Source organism: Bactrocera dorsalis, chromosome 3, assembly GCF_023373825.1.
Source record: "Bactrocera dorsalis isolate Fly_Bdor chromosome 3, ASM2337382v1, whole genome shotgun sequence".
NCBI lineage: Eukaryota > Metazoa > Arthropoda > Insecta > Diptera > Tephritidae > Bactrocera > Bactrocera dorsalis.
This window is the reverse complement of record NC_064305.1, coordinates 37,169,248-37,177,246: the sequence shown is the minus strand read 5'-3', so window position 1 is coordinate 37,177,246 and position 7,999 is coordinate 37,169,248. Positions and strand designations below refer to the sequence as shown.

The 7,999-nt window shown below is 37.0% G+C and overlaps 1 pseudogene; it reads left to right on the top strand.

Annotated features, from left to right (window-relative positions):
* Nucleotides 1-5,977: 5,977 nt before the first annotated feature.
* On the top strand, nt 5,978-7,291 carry LOC125777365 (uncharacterized; annotated as a pseudogene).
* The last annotated feature ends 708 nt before the right edge of the window (nt 7,292-7,999 follow it).

Sequence of the window (7,999 nt, the reverse complement as noted above, 5' to 3'; positions counted from 1 at the left end):
TTAGTAGTAGAAAAATTGGTTTCTTGATTGCAAATCCTGTCAAGCTCTCAAAAACAAGGTAAGCGGAATGGTGCAAACAGCTTCAGTGTGTGCACTGGACTGTGGTTCTTACTTCTTCTTCTTCTTTACTGGCGTAGACACCGCTTACGCGATTACAGCCGCGTCAACAACAGCGCGCCAGTCGTTTCTTCTCTTCGCTACGTGGCGCCAATTGAATATTCCAAGCGAAGCCAGGTCCTTCTCCACTTGGTTCTTCCAACGGAGTGGAGGTCTTCCTCTTCCTCTGCTTCGCTGAACTATGTCAATGTCGTCGTATATCTCGTACAGCTCATCGTTCCATCGAATGCGATATTCACCGTGGCCAATGCGCAAAGGACCATAAATCATTCGCAGAACTTTTCTCTCAAAAAATCGTAACGTCAACTCATCACTTGTTGTTATCGTCCAAACCTCTGCACATAGACGAAATTATCTACGACTCTTCGTCGAGTTCAAAGCTGTTTCTACATTATGAAAACGAGCTGCCTTTATGCCGCTATGTCTAAATTTGGTATTACCACAAAACTATACGGCTGTGTAAAAGATCCGTCAGGATGGGGAAGGACCTCTGCGAGCAGACTGATACTAAACGATATAGGCGACCCTTTTCGTATGACTTTTTCAACCTTCTTCTGGAGAAAATAATTCGAGCTGCAGAATTTAATTTAAATCAAACATCTATGAAATTACATATTAAGTAAACATATAAAAGCACTATATGGAGATTTTAGAGCCCATAGAATTAATTAAAGATTTCATATTAATGGCATTTTTATATAAATTTTATATTACAATGCCATACTTGCATATAGTATACAATATGATACAAATTAAAATAATGCCATGTTCCCAATTCTCCTTTCCTATTCAATTTCAGATTTTTAGCAACGTCCTGAAGGGGCAACTTATGGGCAACATCCAAATGCGGAGGAAATGGTAGGTTTTCTAGTGGACTAAGGTTAGAGCATCTCGTTTGCCGTACTCTCTACGATACCGATGAATTGGTTGAAGAGGAATTTTATTGTTGCAAATGTTTCCTTTTTTTGTTAGCATGAATGCATAAATGCATGCACATACTAATTTAATATAATCTGTGCTATATTTTACAGCGTATATGAACAAGTATGTATTGCTTTGCAAATTATTTTTTAGATTAGATTATTTATACTTTTTATTTTTATTAAGTCATACATACATAGTTACAAATTGGAATGCATTAATTTGACAGCTGATGTCTGAAGACCATACAATTTTATACAAATTTCATAGCGGACTCTACAATTGTTGCAATAAAATCGGAGGGGAAGGATCTTAAAGATGGATGTCGCGTTCACTCCGTATCGGGTATGAGCGTTACTTTTGAGTAATTCTTAATGAAAATACCGAAAAAAAATACTTAAAAATTTCTTTATTATTTTTTTCAATATATCTAACATTCTATGTATATTTTGCATAATAAATTATTGTATGCATAATTTATATGGTGCAACAATAAAATAAACATATAATATTTTAAATTTCGCCGTTGGAGGCGTGCCCGCGCGAAGTATAAAAACATTTAGATGCCCATCAGCCATCATTAGTCTTTTCTATAGAACATCAATATGTTTTCAAGACTTTCGTCACGCTGCTCACTGTGCTCCTATGCGCCAATGACGTCTTCAGTGTGAATATTATCAAAAAGGCAGCATTAGGTGGTCGCTCTACCTTTACCAGTGGACTATACATCATACCGCCGACATTTACAACTCCACCCAAACCGCATGCTCTCATACAGAACTACCACATGAACTCCTTGGATTGGGCTGACATTGGTTACAACTTCCTGATCGGTGGTGACGGAAAGTGTACGAGGGTCGTGGTTGGAGTGCAGTGGCTCTGCTTGCCGATTCCGTCTCACATGGTCAAATCTCATCTAATTACATTCTTTGCGACCATCCTCCAGTCATCTTTACTGAGTGTGAAAAAAATAAAGATTGGTGCTTTTTATAAAAAATTTTGTTTTATCTTTGAAATCAGCGTCTAGCATTCGAGGTGTTTGGTCGTATTTAGCGCGCTATCGTTGTGTTATTCAGTGCAGGTTATTCCGTTATCTTTTTCTCTTCTTTAATTAATAAAAAGCACTGCTTTATTCCTTTCTATTGAATACAGTTACTTTTATTTTGATTTGGTGAATTTTTTCTTAACCGTGAACATGCCCCCCGGAGCGACGGATAACAGGGAGAATCGCTTTGCTTTACTTGCAAGTGATACCCCACGCAAAAAAAAAAAAAATGTCAAATGGTTCATCTCTAAATCTTTTTCCTGAATTACCAAGTGTTGCGGTCTCAGATCCTAAGTTTCTGACTCTATCCTGCAGGGAAGAAAATAAAAAGATCTCAGATTTTTCGACTTTTGCCGTCTATAGAGCAATTCAGCTTATAAGCAAAGAGGTAGTGTCGATCTCTGAACTCAGAGATGGTAACCTCCTTCTACTGGTAAAAGACAAAAAAATAGCACAAAAATTCTTGACCACCACGCATTTGCATGGAGTGTGCCGCGTCACATGTGCACTTCATTGCTCACTTAACACCACCAAAGGAACAATCTATGCTCCTTATCTTAATAATGTGTCTGTTGAAGAAATAGTTAGAGAACTCAGCAGTCAAGGTGTTACTTCTATTTACAAATTTCATAAAACGGTCAATGGTAAGCAATCCCCCAATGGGGCTATTCTATTGTCTTTCGATGCCTACAAATTACCTGCTAAAATTGATGTGTCATGGCATTCCGTAAAAGTGAGGGAGTACATCCCAAACCCCATGCGATGCAAAGTGTGTCAACTACTGGTTCACACTGGGAAATGGTGTAAGAATCAGCCAATATGTGTTAGGTGTTCACTGCCTCCACACCAACAGGAATGCACTCGCATTATGTGTGCCAACTGTTCGGAACAACATCCTTCATCCTCCATTGAGTGCAAAAAATTTAAACAAGCTAAAGATATTTTAGCTATAAAAACAAAAAACAAATGCTCCATGATGGAGGCTAGAAATATCTATCGCACGCAAATAACAATACCCCCAGCTAATTCTCCAATATCCTACGCCGCTGCCCTTTCATCAACAGAATCTTCCCACGTTAGTACTACACAAAGTACCTCTACTCCAATAACAATATTAAATAAAGAAAACGACAATCATAATTCATTTAATAAGAAACAAACGACTTCTCAAAGTCTTACTCTCCATTCAGCAGAACCTTCACGAGCTCACATTACACAAAGTACCTCTACTCCAATAACAATATTAAATAAAGAAAACGACAATCAAAATTCATTTAATAATAATCAAATGACCTCTCAAAGTCTTACTCTTCATTCAACAGAAACTTCACGTGCTCACATTACACAGAGTACCTCTGCTTCAAAAACAATAGTAAACACAGATAACAACAACACCAAATCAATAAATACTACACGAAATAATTTTACAAACCTAAAAGTCTCCAACGATCAAACATCACTTTTTCCAAGCAACAGCTTAGCTAATCAACAATATAATGAAGAGAGTATTTCTCTTGAAAAATCAAAAAGCAGCAATGGCACATCTCTAGCCGATATGGATGATTATAATTTATGTGACTCTCCTCATAATTCCAAAGCAATCACTGACCACAGTGTCACAAATATTAATTTCTCTCCACTGCCATCTCTTAACAAAGTTCTTTCCCTCTCTCAATTATCTAACATGTCAAACTCTTCTGATGAATGATTCAGAATCTCAGTACACTTAGTAAAAATTTCAATTACATAGTCGCTCTTTCTTTATTTATTTAATTAATTTAGGTTCAATTTTCTACAATGGAATATGAACGGCTTTTTTAATAATTATCTTGAGCTTCTCCTGTTATCTCAGATTTTAAGCCCGACCTTATACCAATTAATATCTGTGGAGATATCAATGCTTGGAGCCCACTTTGGGGATCCTCCAAACAAAACAAGAGGGGTAAAGCAATTGAAGAACTAATTTCTTCCCAAGACTTAACTGTCTTAAACGACAAATCTCCGACACACTTTTCTACACATCAGTCATTCACGCATGTTGATATCACGATATCTACCACCAGCATTTTCCCACTCCTTTCTTGGAGAATTTTAGATAATCTCTATGGCAGTGACCACTACCCGATAATTTTCCACCTAAATGGTAAAATAAAAACTAAGACTGTTCACATACCAAGATTTAAAACAGATAAAGCAGATTTTGAAAAATACAAATTGCTGTGTGACGAGCAAAATCAAATCCATCCCGTTAGTAACAATATTAATAAGGAAGCCAAATCTATTAAAAAGATTATACTTAGTGCAGCCACTTCATCTATTCCACAAACTTATCCGTATTCGCATAAAAAATATGTCCCCTGGTGGAGCAAGGAGCTTGCCGAGCTGCGTACAATAGAACAAAATGCATGGTATGATTTTAAACGCAACCTGTCTTACCAAAACCTGATGGTATATAAGGCAGCAAACGCCAAATTTAAACTTTCTGCAAAAGGAGCGAAAAAAGAATGCTTTATAAACATCACTAGTAACATCAATCCATCATCTTCTCCTAAAGAAATATGGAAAAGTATAAAAAGCTGTCGGGCTCTTACAATCATTTTACGGCTCCACATCTTATAATAAACAATAATCTCATTTCTGGTGCAAAAGAAATTGCTAACTCATTTGCAAATCACTGGTCTAGTTATTCCGATAATAAAAATTTCCCTCACGACTTTGTTGTCCAAAAATCCAGAATTTTAAACGAAATATATCGCCCCCACAAAATATTATTCGCTCAGCTAAAGAGATTGACAAGCCTATCACCATCCAAGAGGTCAATAATTTTTTGAACAATTCCAAAGGCTCCGCTCCTGGCTACGACAGGATTAGCTATGTAATGATTAAAAATATATCTGATTCTACTAAAACTAGGCTATTAAACCTATACAACGCCATTTTCTCTTTTGGCAGAATTCCTCAAAGTTGGAAATGTGGGTGTATAATCCCTATTCGGAAGCCTAACAAACCAGCAGATCAGCTGCCCAGCTTCCGCCTTTATTGCCTTGCAACAGCAAAGTTCTCGAGAAAATAGTTGCTAATCGACTAATGTGGTTTACTTCTAAACATAAATTGCTAAACCCTAATCAGGCTGCCTTTAAAAAAGGCCATAGCACAATCGACGCTCTATTATCTTTCGACCATTTCTCTTCATGTGCCCTGTCTAGTAAGAAACATATTACAGCGCTTTCCCTAGACTTCGAATTGGCCTTCGATCGTATCGGGGCACACATTGTTCTAAGACAATTAAGGAAATGGGCAGTTGGCTCTAAAATCTACAATTTTGTTAAAAGTTTTTTAATTAACCGAAGATTTATGGTCAAGATAAACGGCGCTTTTTCCGACATATACAACTTAGAAAATGGGATTCCGCAAGGTTCGCCTCTCTCGGTGGTTTTATTTGTTATCGCGTTTGAAGAAATTAGCAAAATAATACATAAGTACAATATAAATCACAATATTTACGCAGATGATGTTCTGATATTTACTAAACTTGATAATTTAGTATCGGTGAGAACCATTTTCAGTAAAATCATTGATGATATTTCTGTATGGTCGCTTGAATCAGGAGCGATTATATCATATGAGAAATGCAATGTCCTGCATATTTGTTCAAAGAAGCGCTGTTCAGATATACTTAAAACTATCTTATAAAAATGTACCTATAAATAATGCTAATGAATTGAAGATATTGGGAGTTTTCATTGATAGTAAATATACTTTTAAGTTCCATTGTAATTATATTAGAAAAAAACTATTAAACCGCCTTAGCATTGTAAAATACTTTTCCTCCAAAAAGTCCTTTGTACATACTTCTACTTTTTCTAATATTGTTAAATCAATATTTTTGTCGGTAATTGATTACGCTCTACCAATTTATGGAAGCTGTGCCAAAAGCAACTTGAATCTTCTTTGTGCTCCATATCACGCAGCTGTGCGGAAAAGCCTACGTGCCTTCACCACTACTCCAGTTTGTAACATTTTGGCTGAATCCGGACTTCCTGGCCTCACGGAACGGGTGGAATATATGACCGCTGGACTTATATCCAAAGTTTTATCCTGCAACAACTCCAACCTGTATAAAAATATACTCAATGCTATAAATAGGAAACGCTTCCCAAAGAGGCTCTCGGCACTACATCGCGTAGTTGCTCTGTCTAGAGAAATGTACATACCGGTAAAACCCACTCGGCAAGCTCACAGTACATACCCACCTTGGAACCTTCCGGACTCGTCATTTATTAATTGCTTTCAGGATTATCAAAAGCAAAATACTTGTGCCCCTATCTACCAGCAAGTTTTCCTCGAGGCCAAACTAGAGTTACACTTAAAATCGTTCAAATTTATATTTACGGATGGCTCAAAAAGTAACTACTCAACGTCCTTCGCAGTTATATCGGAGGATTTACGGGTTTTGAAAAAACGTTTGCTGCACAATCACTGCTCTATATTCACCAGTGAAATCTTTGCTGCTCTAATAGCATCCAAACCAAGGGTAAATTCTGCATTTGTACAGACAGTCATTCTGCTATCGATGCCGTCAAAAATTTTACCAATAACAGTGTCTTAGTAACTTACGTTCGTGATCTGCTCACCAAGCACGCAAATAAAATGAAATTGATGTGGATACCTGGTCACTGTGGAATTCAGGGCAATGAACTCGCCGATTCTGTGGCGAAAAGTATTCATGAAGAACCGGTTCTGTGCTTTGACGCTCTTGAAAAAGCTGACTTAAAACGTCTAATAAAGCAGTACGTACATAACAAGTCCCTGTTGAAATGGAATGAATACGTTCATCATTAGAACGCCAGAGCAAAGCCTATATACCCCACGAACTCAAAACATTCAGACATTTTGTTATTCACAAGGCTTCGTCTAGGTCATACGCAGATCACGCACGATTACCTGTTAAATAATGGAAACGGATCCTGCTGCTTTTGTAGGTCTTCTAGAACATCAGTAAAACATATACTAGATGCATGCCCCAATTTACCAATACAAGGCGAAGGATGTTTGGCACAGCTCTCCCATCGAAACTGCTAACTAATATAACATCGTCGAATATAAGTACTATATCTAACTTTCTTATAACATGTAACATAGCACATTTAATTTAATATAAACTGTACAATTTATATATTAATGATAATATTTATGTATATCCGTTATTTAGACATAACATCAAATGATGGCCTCGAGCTAGTACTGCTAATTTAGCTATTTTCTGTATATTTGTTACTTTTTGATGGGGTAAGTTGAGATGTACTTGTATGTTTCTAAATCGGCAATACTAGTGTAGAATAGTTCTGTGCAACTAATTCTTATCAAGATATACACATCCTAATACTTTTTGACTTTCAGGCTAATAACACACACACTAAACAATACTCTTTAGCAAGCATTAATTGACGACGTTGATACATTACTACAGTCATAATTTCCACTAATCAGGATACATAGAGGAAACTGACTGACATTAATTAGCTTTTTTCTTCTTTACCGCTGCAGCCGAGCATCGCGCCAGTCGTTTTTTTTTTTTTGTTCGCTGTTTGGCGCCAATTCAAGATACCAAGTAGATTTAGTAAGATGAGATATTTCGTCTTGTCCAAGTTCACAATCAGACCCACACATATCCCGACATTGGATACATGTCACAACATGATCCATTTGGTTTCCAACTGTTCTATCCGGAGACAGCCTAGTAGCTTGATGATTTTCTTGTCCTCAATTCTAGTACTATAGACAACTATATTTCGGGCCCTGCGAAGTCTATTAGCCTCAACCCATTTGTTTTCCCCATGGAGGCCGAATTTCTTAACTGTTGTACCAAATATGCCTTCTTTACCCACCATGGGCAGTTGTCATAAGCGCGCTCCA